At 40.4% G+C, this 23282-nt stretch overlaps 1 protein-coding gene and 1 long non-coding RNA gene across 2 annotated transcripts in view; both read right to left on the bottom strand.

Annotated features, from left to right (window-relative positions):
* The window catches only part of LOC127453783 (ephrin-A4-like), a 93950-nt gene that overhangs the window by 49386 nt on the left and 21282 nt on the right, over positions 1-23282 (bottom strand). The gene's annotated exons all lie outside the window — the stretch shown is intronic.
* LOC127453865 (uncharacterized) lies at positions 14873-15382 on the bottom strand. Its single transcript, XR_007899461.1, has 3 exons — positions 15360-15382; positions 15164-15260; positions 14873-15043 (listed from the first exon to the last, which is right to left on the bottom strand). It is a non-coding gene; the product is annotated as an uncharacterized LOC127453865 (long non-coding RNA).

The following is a 23282-nucleotide window of genomic DNA, read 5'->3' as shown; positions in this document are numbered from 1 at the left end:
GGGCAGAGACGAGGAATCCTCTGTTGAAGATTCGAGAGCGCAGAGAAGAAGCGTACAGCAAAATGAAAGGCAACCACACTCCCGACGCGAGGGCAGAGACGGGCAACCAAACAGATACACGAGACAGGACCAACTAGGCAGAGAGAGTGAGGTAAATTACTTCACACCAAATAACAAAGATACTGAGAACACAAGGGATTAAGTAGGGAGTGAATCAGTGGAGAACCAGGTGCTGCTAGCATGCTAATGAGTGGCATGATCAGCATTCCCAAGAGAACAATCAATGTTCCCATGGAAACACTGATCATGCATGCTGGCAGTGCCTGCAAAATATGAAAAAACAAAACGACAAACTCACCAGAACTGTGACAGTACCCCCCCCCCCCCCAGCACAATTACCTTGCCGGAGGTGAAACTGGTCTATGAGGGCATGGTCCAGGATGTCCTGAGCAGGGATCCAACATCTCTCCTCAGGTCCATAACCCTCCCAGTCAACCAGGTACTGGAACACTCTGCCCCTCCGCCTGACGTCGATCAGTCTCCTGACCGTGTACGCCGGAGAGCCCTCAACAAGACACGGAGGAGGTGGGATGAGTGTGGTGGGATGTAAATTAGAATGTATTTTTGGAGATGTGAAAAACAGGGTGAATGCGTTTGAGGTGAGGAGGTAGTTTAAGATCGACTGCCACCGGACTAATGACCTTGGTGATGGGAAACAGCCCGATAAACTTGGGACCCAGATTACATGAGGGGAGTCGGAGCAGAATGTCCTTAGAGGACAACCAAACCTTCCGCCCACACACCTAAGCTGGGGGCTTAGACCGGTGCCGGTCCGCCGACCTCTTAACATGAGCGCCATTCCATATGAGGGCTTCTCTGGCGGCTTTCCAGGTGTGCTGGAACCTCTGAATAAATGTGTGGGCGGATGGGACCTGAACATCGGGTTCTGGTGCGGAAAACAGAGGGGGATGATAACAGATGCTGCACTGGATAACCCCATAGATGACAACTGCAAGGAGTTGTGGTCATACCCGACCCAGACTAAATGATCACTCCAAGACGATGAATTACAGGAGGCCACACAGTGCAGGGTTTTTTCAAGCTCATGATTCACCTGCTCCGCTTGCCCATTTGTCTGGAGGTGGAACCCAGAGGACAAACTCACCGTAGCTGTCCCCAGATGTCGACAGAATTCTGCCCAAAAACATGACACAAATTGGAGGCCTCTGTCAGAAACCACATAAAACGGGTGACAATGAATGCAGAAGATGTGGTTTATGACTGCTAACGCTGTCTCCCTCGCTGTGGGTAATTTGGGGAGGGGAATGAAATGAGCCACTTCGAGAACTGGTCCACTACAGTCAAAATGACTGGGCTGCCATGGAAGGGGGAGAACAGTTACAAAGTCATTGGCTATGTGCAACCAGGGGCTGGATTCATGAAAATGTCAAGAAAAAAATTAAGAAAGTTTTTAGGATAAATTATAAGAAGTTCATAAGAACGTTCCTAAGTGCAATTCTTGAAAAATTCTTAAGTTCTCACATTTTTTCTTAAGAATAAAAAGACAGGCTTTGACATTGTCTGATCAGCCTGCTAATGGAGTTGCCTTGTCTAATAGCCCACAACAAATTCAATACTTCAACACTGGTAAATTGTAACAAATGTATCTATTAACTTTTTTTTTTTTTTTTAAAGTAGCAAGTACCTGGCGATACATTTTTTGAATGTAAATGCATGAGATGTGTTAATGACATTAACCAAAGGAGAATTTACTTGCTGCTAACCATTTGATCAATTTAATTTGACATGGAGGAAAATAAACAAAAACTCAAAGACAAGAGCTGGATGTTGAGGAAATTACTGCAAGTAAAAAGTTCTCCTTGGGAAGCTTGATAATAATATCACATCGGAAAGTACGTGGCGGGTAAATGGGAAAGGGTGGCGGAGGCTGTCTTCGCTGTGCCCAACTCCGATAGGGATGTGGATGGGGGGGTGAAAAAGAAATTTTCAGCTTTCTAATGTTATAATTATTATGCTTCTATGAACTCAAGATCACGGAGAGAGCACACTAAATGTAGTGCATCCGTTTGAATTAGCATGATTGGTCACCACATTAAACTGCTTCAAAACAACCTTTATTGTTTGAATTTGGTGATAACATTTACATGATTTACAAGCTGAAAATACAAATATAATTAAACAGTAAAACAGTAAAAAAAAAAAAAAAAGTTTTTTTGGTCTAAAATAAAATTTCTATGTAAACAGCCCACTGCGACTTCAGACTCAACATGAAAAACCCAGTAAATTCTTTAAACATCTTACCTTTTAGAATTTAAGACAACTGTGAGGTTATCCTAACTTTAAAATGTCATTTAGGACAATATTTAAGAACATTTTGTTTTGAGAATTTGAATGCTTCTTAAGTTTTTTTATTAAGAACTATCTTAAGTTAGGAACGAATAACTGACCCGCTGGGCACGTAGCGGGGTGCGGCGTTTCATAGCGCAGCACGGACTTTAGACTCCACCTCCCAGGATACCATGCCCACCACTCAATTGGCGTGTAGGATGGTATCCGATGGGATGGTGGAGGTCTTGACCTCGAAACATCGAGACAAAGATTCGGGCTTGATGTTCTTAGAGCCCGGGCGATATAACAGAACAAAATGAAAATGTGAAAAATAGTAACCAGCGAGCCTGTCTAGAGTCAAGGCATTTGGCGCTATGGATGTACTCTAGGTTCTTATGATCAGTCCAGACGACAAAAGGTACCCACGATCCACCCAACCAATGACGCCACTCACCCAAAGCCAACCGGACAGCCAGCAATTCTCGGTTACCAATGTCGTAGTTCCGTTCTGCTGGTGTTAAGGTGTGCAAAAAAAAAAGCACACGGGTCCATCTTTCCATCCAAGGAAGAGCCCTGTGACATGACCGCTCCGACACCAAACTCAGACACATCCAACTCCACCACGAACTGACAAGCAGGGTCGGGTGTAACAAGGATGGGTGCAGAAGAAAACCGCTCCTTTAATCTAGAGAACGCGGCCTCGGCCCGTGGGGATCAACAAAAGTCAGTGTGGGTGGAGGTGAGATCCAACAGAGGTGTAGCGAGTTGGCTGTAATTCTGAATAAATATCAGATAGAAATGAGCAAACCCCAGAAACCTCTGCAAAGCCTTACGAGAATCTGGGGTTGGCCAGTCGGTGATGGCTCTGACCTTAGCAGGGTCCATGCGCACTCCCTCGGATGAAACGATGAACCCCAGGAACGGAACCGACTGTGCATGAAAAGCGCACTTCTCCGCCTTTACAAACAGCCGATTCTCTAGCAGTCGCTGAACATGGTCCTGGATATTCTGGGAGAAGATCAGAATATCATCTAGATCAGTGTTTCCCAAACTGGGGTGACAATGGGGGTACGAGAATAACATTCTGAGATTTACCATTCTTTTAATTTCAGCACAGTCTAAAATAAAGTTCAATCCCAGTTCATGTATTTCTCACTGACAAAAATTATTTTGTGTGTCCTCTAGTGTAGAAACACCAAAATGGTTTTGTCATAAAGGTAAGAAATGTAATGAAATATAACTATCTTTTGCGGATAAAAAAATGCATCTTCTCATGTGTCGCGTGTCACACAAGTATCTTTTTTCGCCAGCCCAACACACTGCTAGATGACGTAGCTTAGTGATAGCAAGTAAAATTAATACTTCACTGTTTTACCAGACTCGCACATGTCAGTCGTCCACGATTTTAGTTTAGTTTTTTTTTTTTTTTCAAAACGTAATTTGTATTTAAGGTTAGATGCACAGGGAGTTTTGATTCTGATGGAATAAGTTCATAAGCTTTGATGACAGGTGTCAGACATCTGGTGCCGTCAAATAACTGTCCACATTCACATGCAGTATTTTTCACTCACATTTGCTCGCACGCTAGAGATCTGTTTTTACATTGTTGCATGATGTTTTTCAGCAAATGAGCTCAACCTCACTAACAGTTTCAAATGTGACATAAAAAACCACCTTGAGCTGACCGCGCAATTGCACAGATACTTAACCAAAATGCTTTAAGTCGTCCGGCAGTGCCGTACCTGCAATGATGTGCAGTTCCAGGCACAGAACCGAAGGCTATTCTTGCGTACCGCGACACAATGAGGGGGGAGTTTAAGTTATGCAGTTATATCATATCTAGCATACCCATCTCAATCTTTAAGCCATTTATTCAGTATGTATATGATTAATATATAGTTAAAGTCAGAAGTTTACATGCACTTAACATTAAAACTCATTTTTTAACCACTCCACACATTTCATATTAGCAAACTATAGTTTTGGCAAGTCATTTACGACATCTACTTTGTGCATGACAAAAGTAATTTTTCCAACAATTGTTTACAGACAGACTGTTTCCCTTTTAATTGACTGTATCACAATTCCAGTGGGTCAGAGGTTTACATTCACCAAGTTAACTGTGCTTTTAAACAGCTTGGAAAATTCCAGAAAATTATGTCAAGCCTTTAGTCAATTAGCTTCTAATAGGCTAATTGGAGTCAACTGGAGGTGTACCTGTGGATGTATTTTAAGGCCTACTTTCAAACTCAGTGCCTCTTTGCTTGACATCATGGGAAAAATCAAAAGAAATCAGCTAAGACCATAAAGAAATTTGTGGACCTCCACAAGTCTGGTTCATCCTTGGGAGCAATTTCTAAATGCCTGAAGGTACCACGTTTATCTGCACAAACAATAGTATGCAAGCATAAACACCATGGGACCACGCAGCCATCATACCACTCAAGGAGGAGACATATTCTTTCTCCTAGAGAAGAACGTAGTTTGGTGCGAAAAGTGCAAATCAATTCCAGAACAACAGCAAAGGACCTTGTGAAGATGCTGGAGGAAACAGGTAGATGAGTATCTATATCCACAGTAAAACGAGTCCTGTATCGACATAACCTGAAAGGCTGCTCAGCAAGGAAGAAGCATCTGCTCCAAAACCACCATAAAAAGCCAGACTACAGTTTGCAAGTGCACATGGGGACAAAGATATTACTTTTCAGAGAAATGTCCTTTGGTCTGATGAAACAAAATTTGAACTGTTTGGCCATAATGACCATTGTTATGTTTGGAGGAAAAAGGGTGAGGCTTGCAAGCCAAAGAACATCCCAGCATGGGGGTGGCAGCATCATGTTGTGGGGGTGCTTTGCTGCTATACTGAAGCAACATCTCAAGGCATCAGCCAGGAAGTTAAAGCTCTGTCACAAATGGGTCTTCCAAATGCACAATGACCCCAAGCATACCTCCAAAGTTGTGGCAAAATGACTCCAAGGTATTGGAGTGGCCATCACAAAGCCCTGACCTCAATCTGATAGTAAATTTGTGGGCAGAACTGAAAAGGCATGTGCAAGCAAGGAGGCATACAAACCTGACTCAGTTACACCAGTTCTATGTAGAGGAATGGGCCACAATTCCAGCAACTTATTGTGAGAAGCTTGTGGAAGAATACCCAAAACGTTTGACCCAAGTTAAACAATTTAAAAGGCAATGCTAACAAAGTGTATAAACTTCTGACCCACTGGGAATGTGATGAAAGAAATAAAATCTGAAATAAATCATTCTCTCTACTATTATTCTGACTTATCACATTCTTTTTGTAATTAACATTTTTATTAAATCATACATGAGCAATGAAATGTAAAACACACACACACACACATATTATATATATATATATATATATATATATATATATATATATATATATATATATATATCAACATTTATTTAAACCCCACAACCCCCCCCCCCCCCCCAAAACAACCCTGTGGTCAAACATAAGAAAATATATAGAAATAAAAATCAAACCAACACACATATATACATATACAAACATATATATATATATATATATATATATATATATATATATATATATATATATATATATATATATATATATATATATATATACATACACACATACAGTGGTGTGAAAAAGTGTTTGCCCCCTTCCTGATTTCTTATTTTTTTGCATGTTTGTCACACTTAAATGTTTCAGATCATCAAACAAGTTTAAATATTAGTCAAAGATAACACAAGTAAACACAAAATGCACTTTTTAAATGAAGGTTGTTATTATTAAGGGAAAACAAAATCCAAACCTACATGGCCCTGTGTGAAAAAGTGATTGCCCCCTAAACCTAATAACTGGTTGGGCCACCCTTAGCAGCAACAACTGCAATCAAGCGTTTGCGATAACTTGCAATGAGTCTTTTACAGTGCTGTGGAGGAATTTTGGCCCACTCATCTTTGCAGAATTGTTGTAATTCAGCCACATTGGAGGGTTTTCAAGCATGAACTGCCTTTTTAAGGTCATGCCACAGCATCTCAATAGGATTCAGGTCAGGACTTTGACTAGGCCACTCCAAAGTCTTCATTTTGTTTTTCTTCAGCCATTCAGAGGTGGACTTGCTGGTGTGTTTTGGATCATTGTCCTGCTGCAGAACCCAAGTTCGCTTCAGCTTGAGGTCACGAACAGATGGCCGGACATTCTCCTTCAGGATTTTTTGGTAGACAGCAGAATTCATGGTTCCATTTATCACAGCAAGTCTTCCAGGTCCTGAAGCAGCAAAACAGCCCCAGACCATCACACTACCACCACCATATTTTACTGTTGGTATGATGTTCTTTTTCTGAAATGCGGTGTTACTTTTACGCCAGATGTAATGGGACACACACCTTCCAAAAAGTTCAACTTTTGTCTCGTCAGTCCACAGAGTATTTTCCCAAAAGTCTTGGGGATCATCAAGATGTTTTCTGGCAAAAATGAGACGAGCCTTAATGTTCTTTTTGCTCAGCAGTGGTTTTCGTCTAGGAACCCTGCCATGCAGGCCATTTTTGCCCAGTCTCTTTCTTATGGTGGAGTCATGAACACTGACCTTAACTGAGGCAAGGGAGGCCTGCAGTTTTTGGATGTTGTTGTGGGGTCTTTTGTGACCTCTTGGATGAGTCGTCGCTGCTCTCTTGGGGTAATTTTGGTCGGCCGGCCACTCCTGGGAAGGTTCACCACTGTTCCATGTTTTCGCCATTTGTGGATAATGGCTCTCACTGTGGTTCTCTGGAGTCCCAAAGCTTTAGAAATGGCTTTATAACCTTTTCCAGACTGATAGATCTCAATTACTTTCTTTCTCATTTGTTCCTAAATTTCTTTGGATCTCAGCATGATGTCTAGCTTTTGAAGATCTTTTGGTCTACTTCACTTTGTCAGGCAGGTCCTATTTAAGTGATTTCTTGATTGAGAACAGGTGTGGCAGTAATCAGGCCTGGGTGTAGCTAGAGAAATTGAACTCAGGTGTGATAAACCACAGTTATGTTTTAACAGGTGGGGCAAACACTTTTTCACACAGGGCCATGTAGGTTTGGATTTTGTTTTCCCTTAATAATAACAACCTTCATTTAAAAAGTGCATTTTGTGTTTACTTGTTATCTTTGACTAATATTTAAACTTGTTTGATGATCTGAAACATTTAAGTGTGACAAACATGCAAAAAAAAAAAAAAAGAAATCAGGAAGGGGGCAAACACTTTTTCACACCACTGTACATACATACATACATATAATAATCATACTAACTATATCACACTACTCTCTCCACACCCCACCCGAGAGCCCTCCAAAAACTCCAAATACCTGCCCCATTTCCGAATAAACTTATCCAAGCCACCCCGTCTTCCCGATGACACCTCCTCATAAGCTGCCACCCTCCCCACCTCCGTGCACCACTCTGGATATGGGGGCGAACCAGCTGACCTCCAAACCCTCAAAATAACCTGCCTGGCGATCATCACACATGTCAGAACCCAGTTCTTTATATGGCCATCCCCCACATTGATGACTGCCCCATCGCCCAGAACACAAAGTCTGGGGCAAAACGAAACCCGAGTGCCCATCACGTCGCACACAAAATTTTGAACCTTCGACCAGAATTTCTGGATCTCGACACACGACCAAAAAACATGGGCCATGTCTCCATCCTCCGATTGGCATCTCCAGCAGGTGGTCTGTAAGACCAAGCCTATACAGTCTAGAGGGGGTCCAATAAAATCTATGCAAAATTTTGAATTGTATAAGATGCACCCTTGCATCACTAGATGCAGACTTAACGTTTTTAAGAATCTTAGCCCACACTCCTTCCTCTAATGCCAAGTTGAAATCTTTCTCCCATACTCTCTTGAGAGAAGTTAAGGCTCTGTCCCCCATACTCTGAATTAGCAGGGAGTAGTACACTGATGCCTCATGACCTTTTCCAAAAGCCGCAGTCACCTCTCCCAAAGCATCTGCCTCCTTAGGGGGATGTGTGCTACTCCCAAAATAGTACAAAGCAGGTGGCGCAGTTGTAAATACCTGTAAAACTGAGGTCTGGGGATCCCAAAATGTTGGACCAAGTTTTCAAACGATCTCAACACACCACTTTCATATAGGTCACCGAGTGTAGCAACCCCCCTCACAATCCACTCCGGCCAGCAGAAAGGAGACTTGCCAATACACAGTCTTGGGTTCTGCCATATGCTCGAGGCAACATTTAAATAAGTGTCCAATTTAAACAATCTGGACACTTTAGTCCATACCGAGTGTAAATGCGAAATAACGGGGTGTAACTTAACTTTTCCGATTAGTTTGATAGAGATGCTTTGTAATGGCGAAATAGGGGCAAGAACTGCCTGTTCAATAACAAACCAGGGAGGGGCTCTCTCAGGTGGAAATGATCAATGAGCCAAATGTCTAAGACTGAACGTATAGTAATAAAACAAAATCTTGGGTAGGCCTAGCCCTCCTATGTCTATTGGCCTTATTAAAATGCAATCTGGGATGTTCACCATTCCAAATGAAGGACTTCGCTATGCTATCAAATTGCTTGAAATAAGAGAGGGGGACATCTACAGGGAGAAACTGTAGCAGGTAGATACATTTTGGAATACAATTCATTTTAATAACATTAACCTTCCCAATCATCGATAAATGTAATGAAGCCCACTTGCTCACATCGCTCGAAAACCTTTTTATTAAAGGGTCAAAATTAACACTAACTAAATCAGACAAATTTGCTGGGAATAAAATCCCCAAATACTTAATGCCCTGTTTGGGCCACTGGAAGGCGCCCGGCTGAAAAGCCGTTACTGGGCAGTACGCTGTCAAAGCCAAAGATTTAGCCCAATTGACTTTGTATCCTGAGAACTTGGAAAAAGAATTAATAATTCTGTGGAGGCAAGCCATAGATCTAGTAGGTTCAGAGACAAATAAAAAATCATCTGCGTAAAGCAGAAGCTTATAGAGATCAAGATAGAATTCTTTAAAAGCATTATTAATATCAATGGCTGAAGTAAAAATTTCACCATCAGCAGATTTCACCTTGGGAATGGTAAAAAAAAAAAAAAAAAAAAAAAGACTCTCTCTGCTTTATATATCTAGCCAAAAGCTTTCCTGCTTTGTCACCCGACTCAAAGTATGACTGTCTTGCCTTGAATAACCAAAACTCCACTTTCCGCGACAAAATAGTATTATATTGTATTTCAATCGGGTCAATTCTCTGAGGCCATCAGCTGACATACGGTGCTTCAGCTCTGTCTCGGCACTTTTAATATTTCCTTCCAACTCCATAAGTTCTTGTGCTTTGGATTTTTTGATGAATGAGGCATACTGTATGATCTGACCCCTAAGAACCGCCTTAATTGCCTCCCAAGCCACACCCACAGAGGATACTGAGGACCAGTTGGTCTCCATATAAATATTGATTTCAGTCTTTAACATTTGTTGGAAATCAGGATTTTGCAGAAGGGATACATTAAGGTGCCAACTATATGATTTCTTTTTCTCTATATGTGGCAACACCTCTAAACTCACCAGGGCATGATCTGGGACTAAAATGTTTCCAATTGAGCAATCCACAAAATGAAATGAGGGATTTGGATATAAAAAAAAATCTATTCTAGAATAAATCTTATGGACTAATGAAAAAAAATTTATAGTCCCTACCAGATGGGTTCAAAAGTCTCCAAATATCTGTAAGACCAAGATTTTTACACATCCTGTGAAGCATCAATGTTGCTCTAGGGGACTTACACACTTTTGCTTCACTATGATCAAGGACAGAGTCCATCAAAAGATTAAAGTCTCCTCCCAATATTATATCATGAGGGGTGCCAGCGTTTTGCAACATCCCTTCAAGATCTATAAAAAAGCCCTGATCATCAGCGTTAGGTGTGTAAATATTAGCCAAAATCAACCTTTGTCCTTGAATTTCTGCTAAAACAATAATGACTTTTCCTAATTTCTTTAGTCTGTTTGAGACATTTGAATTGTAGATGTTTATTTACCAAGATAATGACTGCTTTGCGCTTACTTGAGCCAGCACTAAAGAAAACATGTCCACCCCATATCTTCCTACATTTTTCAGCTTCCTGCGGGGAGAGATGTGTTTCTTGAAGAAACACTATATCATATTTCTTACGTTTAAGAAAAGTAATAACCTTCCTTCTTTTTATGGGGTGCCCCAACCCATTTACATTCCATGTGGAGAGAGATAGTACACTCATATTAACATATGACATTTTGATATAGCAGAAAAAAAAATTGTCAAAAACAAAATTATACAGACCACATTCCCCATTAGTGAAACAAACAAACCCTGAACTTCCCCCCGAACAAAACAAACAGAAAAAAGAAAAACGTGCGCATTAACCCCACGCACGACAGAGCCAACTGGCGACAATCCCTCTAAACTCAAAAGGTCCATGAACGCCCATGAGCCCCCGTGACAACTTTACCATCGGATTGCTCAATTTTGCCTCACAAATTTGTGAGACCAAATTACATAACAGAAAATACTTTGTAAAAAAAACCCAGCAAATATGAAGAATGAACACAAAGAACATGTAGATTAATTCACAGAACTGTCTCAAAGGTGTGGTCTTCCACAAAACAAATTCCATCCGATATAAAACCGTTCAGATTCCTCGGGCAGACAAACGAATGTTCAGTGAGCCGGCTGTTATGAGTTCAACGGATGACGTATTCATTCCAATGTCCCGTAAAAAAACTCAAAACAAACTACAGCCAGCAGGAGGAATAAGCACGAAGAACGAACAGATTAATCCACAGCTGTTCCAAAGCAGTGTTATTCAATAGAACAAGCTCCAGCCGCTAGGTGGAACCAATACAAAAAGAAACAAAACCGGCATCCCGGTTCCCCGGATGGTCGAGTCAATTCACTCGGAGGCCGCATAAAAGTATATACCATGACTTACACAATCCGTCAACTTCATAAAAGACATCCTTTGTGTGAGCATGTAGGATTTTGACTTCTTTGCCATGTTTTGTATCAAAGAGCAAATGTGTAACTGGGTGTATCAATTCACCGGATTCTAACATGAAAATAATTAAGAACTTAGCAAAGTGCGCAGAGCTCGTTGCTCACACGTCTGCCTCTTGCATGGCGTCACGTCTCGACTTATCACATTCTTAAAATAGTGATGCTAACTGACCTAAGACAGGGAATGTTTTCTACGATTAAATGTCAGAAATTGTGAAAAAATGTTAAATGTAGTTTAAATGTATTTAGCTAAGTTGCATATAAACTTCTGACTTCAACTGTAACATGTACAAAACATGCAAAAATATAACATCTTTAATATAAGGGAGTTGTTTTACAAAGATGACTGTTAAATAGACATATTTTCAAAATACCTTGTGTGAATATTATCTATGCGTTAGAGAGGGAGTACGCGAAAAGATGTTGAATGTCTGGAGGGGTACACCACTGTAAAAAGTTTAGGAACCACTGATCTATATAAACAAACACAAAACGATCAACCATGTCTCTAAGCACTTCATTTACGAGCTCCTGGAAGACGGCAGGGGTGTTGACCAATCCGAAAGGTGTGACCAAGTATTCAAAGTGCCATCTATGGGTGTTAAAAGCCGTCTTCCACTCATCCCCCTTCCTACTCCGAACAGAGTTATAAGCGTTGCGTAAATCCAACTTCGTAAAGATGGACGCTCCCTGCAAGAGTTCGAAAGCTGAGGACATCAACGGCAAAGGATAACGATTCATCACCGTGATGTCATTCAGCCCCCCATAATCTACACAGGGTCTAAGTGAGCCATCGTTCTCCATAAAGAACCACCCCACCCCTGCTGGCGATGAGGAAAGGCAGATGAGACATGCTGCCAGAGAATTATTGATATACCTGTTCATGGCCTCCCTCTTGTGAGCCGAGAGTGAATACAGCCATCCCCGAGGCGGCGAAGTGCCAGGAAGCAATTCAATCGCAGTCGTATGGGCAATGAGGAGGAAGGGTCACTGTGAGGGACCGGCTGAACACCATCCTCAAGTCATGGTATGTCAATGGTACTACATATAAATCCACCGGTTCATTCTGCAATGAAACAAGACTGGACAGGGGAGACAGTTAAGACAAACAATAAGGACTCCAAACAAGAACAGTTTTGGTTGACAAGTCTACGTGTGGGTTGTGCGTCACCATCTAAGGATGCACCAGCACTACCGGTGCCGATGGAGATTGGATCAGGTAAAAGGACGACTGCTCCATATGATTTCCAGAGACAAAAGGTGAATGGCTTGGTGGACTGGGTGATGACGGACAAGGGCATGCCACTGAGGGTGTGGGCGGTGATAGGCTCAGCCAACTGGATAGGATAACTTGGCTAGATAGGAACCTGCCATTCAGAAGCCATGTCAATGTCCATAAAGTTCCCTTCGGCTCCGGAATCCACCAGGGCTGAGACTGTGTGACTGGTAGATCCATACTGCAGCTGGGCTGGGAGAAGTGTACGTAATACGGGGGCTCTGTCCAAGGGTGTTGCACTCACCAGTAACCCCCTTCCCCCCTACCGGACAGGAAGCAGAGATGTGACCAGACCGGGCACAATGAAAGCATAATCCTTGAACGAGGCATCGCTGCTTCTCCTTATGCAAAATCAGAGTCTCCCGACTTGCATGGGGGCTCTGTGTCGGGCCGTGATTGTGGTGACCTGGCTGATGAAGTGGACTGGATTGGATGGCCAGCAGCCCGGGTAGGTGGAAAGCGGCGTCGACGGCGTGAGGCCAGACGTTGATCTACTCGGAAAGCCAGATCCACCAAATCATCGAAACGTGGAGGCAGATCGAAAGGATAGATTTCATCCTGGATGTCGTCGGAAAGCCCATGCAGAAACCGGTCTCACAAGAAGAAGCCAGGGTGCAAAACTCGATAGCATAATCAGAGACTTGCTGATCTCCTTGAGACAGTCCGAATTAGACCCTCACTGCCTCCCGACCTTGAGCAGAGCAATCAAACACTCAGTGGAGCTCTGTGGAGAAGGCGTGAAAAGAAGCGCAACAAGGATGTCTGTTATCCCACATGGCGGTCCACCATTCACCGGCCCTTCCGGTGAGGAGTGTGATCACACAAGCCACCTTCATTGTCTCTGACGTGAAAGCAGAGGGCTGTAGCTTGAAGAACAGGGAACATTGTGAAAAGAATGTGCTACAGGATCCCGCCTCACCTGAAACAGTGTTGGAGGAAGGATACGAGCCTCTGAGTGCCCAGAAACGTGGTGGACCACTGGAGCCGGTGAGGGTGCTTCCTGAGTGGGACCAGCATCAGGAGGTTGGCAGAGTTATTGAACAACAGAGGTGAGCTCAGCGAGCTGCGACGCCTTCATCTCCAGATGCGGAGATTTGATCCTGCTGACGTCCCAGTAAAGCTCCCTGCTGAGAGAGGGCGAGCGAAGAGTAGACTCCTCCACTGGGTCCATACTTGGCTAGACTGTTCTGTCACAAAGCAAGAGCGAGACAAAGAGACCCAAGAGCAGAGGAACAGTTAAAAGGATTTATTAACAATAAATAGCTACTTAAGCTATACTGACGAAGAGTAGAGAATCCGGCACCAGCTGCAGTAGCAGGGGGAGAAGTTTGTGGATAGTGTGTTCGCAGGCGAGTGCATGTGTCGTGGTAGTCAGGAGCAGATTTGTGAGGAATCCTCCGTTGAAGCATAGTGAGGTGCAGAGAACAAGTGCACAGCAGACTGGAAGGCAATCACTCTCCAGACACAGGGGCAGAGATGAGGAATCCTCCGTTGAAGATTTGTGAGTACAGAGAACAAGCGTACAACAAACTGGAAGGCAACCACACTCCCAACACGCGGGCAGAGACGGCCAACCAAACAGATACACGAGACCGGACCAACTAGGCAGATTGAGTGAGGTAAGTTACTTCACACCAAACAAAAATCTAGCAAAAATACTCAGAACACGAAGGGATTAAGTAGGGAGTGAATCAGTGAACCAGGTTGCCATGGTATATAATCCCCTTAAATTGTCTGTCAGGAGACATTTCCACACCTGAGTCACATTTGCATTTCTCAACTTTTGGATAAAATGATCATCCCTATTGGTCATTTACCTCAAACTGGATTGGCTGCTGTAAAACTTAAACTACCCTTAAATCTTGACAACCATTGGGTCACTGCAATGGGCTTTCATTTTATTGGTTACAGTTTATTTAGCCATCCTAAATCTTGACAGCTGTTGGGCCACTGCATAAATTGGCTTTAATTTTATTGGTTAAACTTAAAATTTAGCCCACCCAATCCCAAACAGCATTTAGCTTATGCCTCTTATTACAGGCCTTTAATCAATGTTGACACAACAGAGAGAATAATTGGGTTTAAAGACCTTTATCAAAAGGAAAATGTGAAATTTACAAAATATAACAATAATAAAATATACAAACATCTGAAACATATTGTGAAGCTTCAGTGGCATCTGACACTTCACTTGTCATCACATGAAAGTGGTAAGTCCCGGTATAGTGTGGGTCTGCATCAAGTCTCTTCTGTAGCTCCTGGAACAGATCTTCTCAAAACTGATGGTTTTATAACTCACACTGGCCTCACATAGACAACACCATCTTCTTCACCAGACATCATGTCCACGGAATACACAATACGCCTGTGCCTGTCTCTGTTGACTTGGTATCCAAGTGCAACTGAAAAAAATTACAGTCATTTAACCACTGAAAACACCAACTTAAAGAACTCCTAACAACATATGCATTAAAAAAATAAAAAATAAGATACATCAACTGTATAATAGATTTTAAACTTACTCTTCTCTCTCTTTGCCACAACTTGATTGAGTATCTCAGCTCTGCCTTTTCCAGGATGAAAGTAGGAATGCTTCTTCCTTATAGTCTCATTATAAGTCTTGCAGGACACATAAAATATTGTAGTAACAGAAGACCGGAAAGGTAAAACAACATAAAAATGGATATTAAAAGATTGCAACAACAGTTTGAATGTTACCTTTTATAATCTCAGAAGATCAGTTGAGTCTGGTCGTGTGGGGAAAATTATTCTGTGGAAAAGAGGAATCATTATGTGAGAGATTATAATGCAGTTAAAATCAGATGAAGTTAATTACAGTATTGGTATTTAATACAGTATAAATCATCTATTTTACCTGGTTAGTGAATTATTATAATGAAGATTCTTCTTTGAATGTTGCAGTCTGACAGTCTGTCTGTAGCATCTGTAGGCGTGTTTGAAATGACTCAGGTCCGACCAGAGATAATAACAACAAGTCTGTTCAGGAGGGGGTGTGAGGTGGAGGTGTGTATGTGGGGATGGGGAGTCGGGGGGGGGGGGGGGGGGTAGTCTGAATAGCCAAAAATGGGGGGGTTAACTATTCCACTTTTTACTCCAGTAAATATTTCTCAGAGTAGGTTCATTTTTTGAAGTTTTTTCTGTATAGACACACCATAAAGCCTTGGCTGCAAAAAAGCTGTTGAACACCTCCATGTTATTGATAAGGAAAAAGATACACATTGCAGCACACACTGACCTAACTGCATGTTGTTGTAAAGGTAACATGGTTGCACCCTCACCCAGACAGACATTTTTTGGGAGCCCTGTGGAGGTATAGAGTTTGCAGGGCACACAGCCTGACTCTACAGCAATGTTTCTACATGTGGAACGTATTGCAGGCAGATGTGTACTTAGTACTTCATCTGTGCAGTTAAGCCAGACAAAAGAGAAGGTATTAGTAGTAATACCACTGAGCACAATGGTTGAGATTTAGGCCTATATGATTCCTAAAGTTTTCATATTGTTGTTTTTTATATCATATTTGTTGATTATTTTTTTAACACCAGAAATGTTTAACTTTATTTTTCTGCTTTAGTACTTTATTTTTTGTTGTTTTTATTATTTTATAAACATGTTTTTTAGTTTACTACTGTATTGTACAGTTACTTTTTAATTGGACAGATCAATTTCTTTAGTACCTGTACTATGGGGAAAACAAAAGTATAATAATAAACTCATGTAATTTTCTGCAATACAGTTTGGTTGACATTTTCTGACCTAGTGATCATGGCTTTTGACAAAATGCTCAGTGGTGGAAAGAGTACTGATTTTTTTTTTTTTTTTTACTTAAGTACTGCTACAAAAGAAATTATTCACTTGTGTACAAGTACTAAGAAATATTATGACTCAAGTAAGAGTAAATAAGTAGCTTGCCGAAAAACTACTCAAGTAATTAAGTTACTTTATGAAAATTATATTATATATAGTATATATGCTTCCATTTTTAGAACACAAAGACATTTTTGTTCTTGAAAGAAACTTATGCTTCCTTTCACCAAGGATGCATTAAATTGATCAAAAATACTGTCAAAATCATGAATTGCCAATTATTATTACGGTTTGAAATAACTGTTTTAAGTGATATTTATTCCATTTTTTCTTTACCTGTGATGGCAAACATATACTGTGTCACCTATTCCTCACAAAAGCATTCTAAACTGCTAATTTTGTACAAGAAAATTCTTATTATTAGGACAATTGAAAATTGTTGTGCTACCATGCAGAAATAATTTGCTGAGGCATTAAGTTCTTACAAGTTGATTTACACTTGCAAGTTAAATTTTGAAACATTTCTCCTGAAATTCTATTTTCTCCTAAAGTCTATTGTTTTAGAGAGATGAAGGCTATTCCATTACAGTTTTGAAAAAATAATCTCTAACCAGGATAGAGACGGAAGTGGACAGCCAGATGCACAACCAAAAAAAAAAAAAAAAGTAGTAAATCACAGTCTCTAGTTTGAGAAACAGACTCCTCACAGGTCCTAAACTAGCAGCTTCTAAATGCCAAAGACCTGCATTGCTGCAAGAGGATTCTTGGACAAACAGAAAATTGTAAGAATACAACATTTATTTAAATAGGAATTTGTAACATTCTAAATGTCTTTATTTTATTATGTTTTATATTTAACTTTAAATCAATCTGTTTTTATATCACTTGGTCATTATTTATTTATTTGTTTGAGCTGTAAAGCACTTTGGGTCAACTTCTGTTGTTTTTAAATGTGCTCTATAAATAAAGGTTGACTTGACTCTAAATCGTCTCTAAACTACATAATGTGCATTGTGACAAACACATTCCTATTTCAGGTTTATTATCATTCATATCTGTCCAAGTATTTTGGCTATTAAGTTAACATACTGTACAAAACTAATATAATGCAATATCAAATTAAGAGGAAATTTATCCTCTATGATATTGCAGCAATTATCCAGATATGGAATGAGATTATTAAGCAAACTGTTATCACCTTCTACATGCCAACTGAATAAAATAAGGCAAAAATAAACATTTCACACAGTGTTTAGTGAGAGATATGATTGATTCAAACACTAAAAGTGGTTGTTCAAATCAAAATCAAATCAAATCAAATCACTTTATTGTCACACAGCCATATACGCAAGTGCAATGGTGTGTGAAATTCTTGGGTGCAGTTCCTATCAACATAGCAGTCGTGACAGTGATGAGACATATACCAATTTGCAATAACATCAAATTAACACAACACAATTTAAACATCTGTTATACATAATTACACTCAACTTAAAACATCAAATTAACACAACACAATTTAAACATCTGTTATACATAATTACACTCAACTTAAAACATCAAATTAACACAACACAATTTAAACATCTGTTATACATAATTACACTCAACTTAAAACATCAAATTAACACAACACAATTTAAACATCTGTTATACACATAATTACACTTAACAATATACAAATAATAACATACACTGTACAGTATACAATTTGCTGTTTTTGTTTTTGTTTTTTGTTTTTTTACTATATAGATACACATTATTCAATAAAAATTAAAAATTAAAATATATATAAAAAGTATATACAGGTGCATCTCAATAAATTAGAATGTCGTGGAAAAGTTCATTTATTTCAGTAATTCAACTCAAATTGTGAAACTCGTATATTAAATAAATTCAATGCACACAGACTGAAGTAGTTTAAGTCTTTGGTTCGTTTAATTGTGATGATTTTGGCTCACATTTAACAAAAACCCACCAATTCACTATCTCAAAAAATTAGAATACATCATAAGACCAATAAAAAAAACATTTTTAGTGAATTGTTGGCCTTCTGGGAAGTATGTTCATTTACTGTATATGTACTCAATACTTGGTAGGGGCTCCTTTTGCTTTAATTACTGCCTCAATTCGGCGTGGCATGGAGGTGATCAATTTGTGGCACTGCTGAGGTGGTATGGAAGCCCAGGTTTCTTTGACAGTGGCCTTCAGCTCATCTGCATTTTTTGGTCTCTCATTTCTCATTTTCCTCTTGACAATACCCCATAGATTCTCTATGGGGTTCAGGTCTGGTGAGTTTGCTGGCCAGTCAAGCACACCAACACCATGGTCATTTAACCAACTTTTGGTGCTTTTGGCAGTGTGGGCAGGTGCCAAATCCTGCTGGAAAATGAAATCAGCATCTTTAAAAAGCTGGTCAGCAGAAGGAAGCATGAAGTGCTCCAAAATTTCTTGGTAAATGGGTGTAGTGACTTTGGTTTTCAAAAAACACAATGGACCAACACCAGCAGATGACATTGCACCCAAAATCATCACAGACTGTGGAAACTTAACACTGGACTTCAAGCAACTTGGCTATGAGCTTCTCCACCCTTCCTCCAGACTCTAGGACCTTGGTTTCCAAATGAAATACAAAACTTGCTCTCATCTGAAAAGAGGACTTTGGACCACTGGGCAACAGTCCAGTTCTTCTTCTCCTTAGCCCAGGTAAGACGCCTCTGACGTTGTCTGTGGTTCAGGAGTGGCTTAACAAGAGGAATACAACAACTGTAGCCAAATTCCTTGACACGTCTATGTGTGGTGGCTCTTGATGCCTTGACCCCAGCCTCAGTCCATTCCTTGTGAAGTTCACCCAAATTCTTGAATTGATTTTGCTTGACAATCCTCATAAGGCTGCGGTTCTCTCGGTTGGTTGTGCATCTTTTTCTTCCACAATTTTCCTTCCACTCAACTTTCTGTTAACATGCTTGGATACAGCACTCTGTGAACAGCCAGCTTCTTTGGCAATGAATGTTTGTGGCTTACCCTCCTTGTGAAGGGTGTCAATGATTGTCTTCTGGACAACTGTCAGATCAGCAGTCTTCCCCATGATTGTGTAGCCTAGTGAACCAAACTGAGAGACCATTTTGAAGGCTCAGGAAATCTTTGCAGGTGTTTTGAGTTGATTAGCTGATTGGCATGTCACCATATTCTAATTTTTTGAGATAGTGAATTGGTGGGTTTTTGTTAAATGTGAGCCAAAATCATCACGATTAAAAGAACCAAAGACTTAAACTACTTCAGTCTGTGTGCATTGAATTTATTTAATACACGAGTTTCACAATTTGAGTTGAATTACTGAAATAAATGAACTTTTCCACGACATTCTAATTTATTGAGATGCACCTGTATGTATATATATATATATATATATAGAATGTACAGTATTGTACTGTTTTGACATTCAGGCTGTCGGTTGATAGTCAGTTGTTAAGAGAGACATAATATAATAACAGTAATATAATTTATGACAGTCCGGTGTGAGATAAAAGAGTAATAAAGTGCAGGGCTGATGTATTTTGATCGTGGGAGATCAAGAGTTCAGAAGTCTGATTGCTTGGGGGAAGAAGCTATCATGGAGTCGGCTGGTGCGGGTCCTGATGCTGCGATACCGCCTACCTGATGGTAGCAGTGAGAACAGCCCATGGCTCGGGTGGCTGGAGTCTCTGATGATCCTCCGAGCTTTTTTCACACACCGCCTTGTATATATTTCCTGGAGGGAGGGAAGCTCACCTCCAATGATGTGTCTGGCAGTTCGCACCACCCTTTGCAGTGCTTTGCGGTTGTGGGCGGTGCTATTGCCGTACCAGGCGGAGATACAGCCAGTCAGGATGCTCTCCACAGTGCAGGTGTAGAACCGTGTGAGGATGTGGCAGTTCATTCCAAACTTCCTCAGCCGTCTCAGGAAGAAGAGGCGCTGATGAGCCTTCTTCACAACGACTTCAGTGTGGATGGACCATGTGAGTTCCTCAGTGATGTGGACACCCAGGAACTTGAAGCTGCTGACTCTCTCCACTGGTGCTCCATTGATGGTGATGGGACTGTGTTCTCTGTCTTTTCTTCTGAAGTCCACCACAAGGCTCCTTTGTCTTACTGACGTTGAGGGAGAGGTTGTGCTCCTGACACCAGTGTGTCAGAGTGTGCACCTCCTCTCTGTAGGCTGTTTCATCATTGTCAGTGATCAGACCTACCACCGTCGTGTCATCAGCAAACTTAATGATGGCATTGGAACTGTGTGTTGCCACACAGTCATATGTGTACAGAGAATACAGGAGTGGGCTGATAACACAACCCTGCGGGGCTCCAGTGTTGAGGGTTAGTGATGAGGAGATGTTGCTGCCTATTCTAACCACCTGGCGTCTGCTTGACAGGAAGTCCAGGATCCAGCTGCACAGCGAGCTGTTTAAGCCCAGAGCCCGGAGTTTCTCATCTAGCTTGGAGGGCACTATGGTGTTGAATGCTGAGCTGTAGTCTACAAACAACATTCTCACATAAGTGTTCTTTTTTTCCAGGTGGGAGAGAGCCGTGTGTATTGTAGATGCAATGGCATCATCAGTGGAGCGGTTGTTGCGGTAAGCAAACTGCAGCGGGTCAAGATTGAGTGGCAAGACAGAGCAGATGTAATCTCTGATTAGTCTCTCAAAGCATTTGCTGATGATGGGGGTCAGAGCAACAGGACGCCAGTCATTTAAACAAGTTATTTTTGATTGTTTTGGAACAGGCACAATGGTGGATGTTTTAAAGCATGTGGGGACTACAGACAAAGAGAGGGAAAGGTTGAAAATGTCCGTAAAAACACCAGCCAGCTGGTTTGCGCACGATCTGATGACGCGTGTTCTGTATATGTACTATTGTATTACAATGTAATAATAAAGTCTTAATTAACATTATGGTTATTTTACATAGAGATATTAATATAAAGTAAACTGTTGCATTTGGTTACATTACGTTTTATGATTTCTCATACCTTCTTTATATAACATCCATCCCTTGCACATTTGGCCTCCAGTGGGTGAGGCTTTTCAGACAGATAAACAGCAGAACAGGGCAGGAAAGTACAGTACAGTACGATGGTGCGAGGAACCGGGCAGCGGGAAAAAAATAATATTCAGTGAAAAGTTAAAAGATCGCAATGCATGTAATTGTATCCATATAAGATATTATTAATAAACACGGGAACTAGATGCATGAGCATTTTGTTGCCCCATATTTTGAATTTCTGGGTTATTTTTGTACATTTTGGTGGCATTTATGCCCCGAGTCCCCGTTAATTTCCGACACTATTCGGATTGTTTCTTTCTAAGGTATACAAAAAGTTTGTTTTAGACATATAGTAGCAAGTAAGCAAGATATTCCCACATATATGTCAAACTACATTGTGTTAATGTTTGATACTGTTAAAACATTGCCAACCTTAAAAGCAATTGAAGTTTGATCAGGGGTTAAACGTGTTCAGACGGTTCCATTGTACCTGAATGAACGGCTCCTTTCCAGAACAAAATGAAATATGCAGAAAAAATCACAGTATTACAGTTCTTGTATAGTGACAGGGCAGAAAGTCTTGGAGAAGCTTGGAGAAGAGAGGACAATGGTGGCAGTTTATGCAAGCTGGTGCTGTGCTCATGCTGTGCCCTGCAGGCTTCCGTCATGCCAAGCACAGCGTGTTTTATTTTATAAACAGAATTAGTGCTTAGAACTTTCATCTTCCCAAAAATCCAGAAATATTATGTATTTTTTTGTACTTTGTAATTGTGGTGAAAAATAATTGAATACTTCATTTTTAGTTGAATACTTCATTTTTAATCAACTCAAGTAGAAGTAAATGTACTATATTTAAAGTACTGTAACTAAAGATGTAATTTGTTACTTTCCACCTCTGCAAATGCTTTAGGCAGTTGTTATGAATGATCCAATAGCCATTTAAATTAACTATTGTGTCAGCACATGGTAACAGTGTAGGTGTTGAAAATTAACATAACTAAAAAAATACAGATAAATCTCAGCTTTTTAAAATTATTGTTTTTTTCTGTAATATCTGTTAAAAATATATGGTCAAATGAATAGTTATTGAGTTAAACATCACCACTCTTTGGTTAACAATTTTTAAGGGTGTTTATTTTAGCATGTTTGTCTGTACAGTAATGTAGTTTACTGTAGATGACAATAAGCCAAACTTTCAGTTATTTGCCTTCCCCTGTACTCTGAAACAAAGCAAGCACCTAACACTTTTTTCTACACAACTGCCAGTCATTAACATATAAAAGGCCCTCACAGCAGGACTGCCATCAGTTGGTACAACCACCTGAATTTCAACTGTAAATTTCCGTCAAACTACACGGCTCCCTTTACGTGTCCGCTGAATTGAGGTATGTGGAATTCTGTGTACGTTAACGGTTACATGATACTTAGGTCAGTTTTTCCCATAATACATCTGACAAACTTGAAATGGGAGTTTACTATTCCCACATTTTTTCCAGATTTGATGCAGTGTTGCATTCTTTAAATCTCTTGCAATGCTTCCACAAAAAAAATAAAATAAAAATAAAAATAAAAAAATAGTGCCATTCTATGCATGTAAAGTTTTGGTGGTATCTTCTCGTCCTGAATCATTGCCTGGCTATGGTGCTAAACTGCTGGCGCTACTAATCACTGGTACTCACATTGATGATGCTAATGTAATGCGGTTTGAACCCAAAAGTACAATGTGGAAAAAAAAAAAAAAAAAATTTAAAAAAAAAAAAAAAAAAAAAAATAAAAAAAAATCTCTCTCATCTC

The sequence above is a fragment of the Myxocyprinus asiaticus genome, chromosome 16 (assembly GCF_019703515.2).
Source record: "Myxocyprinus asiaticus isolate MX2 ecotype Aquarium Trade chromosome 16, UBuf_Myxa_2, whole genome shotgun sequence".
Classification (NCBI taxonomy): Eukaryota; Metazoa; Chordata; class Actinopteri; order Cypriniformes; family Catostomidae; genus Myxocyprinus; species Myxocyprinus asiaticus.
Note: the sequence above shows the minus strand (reverse complement) of the source record. Positions and strands in the feature narration are given on the sequence as shown.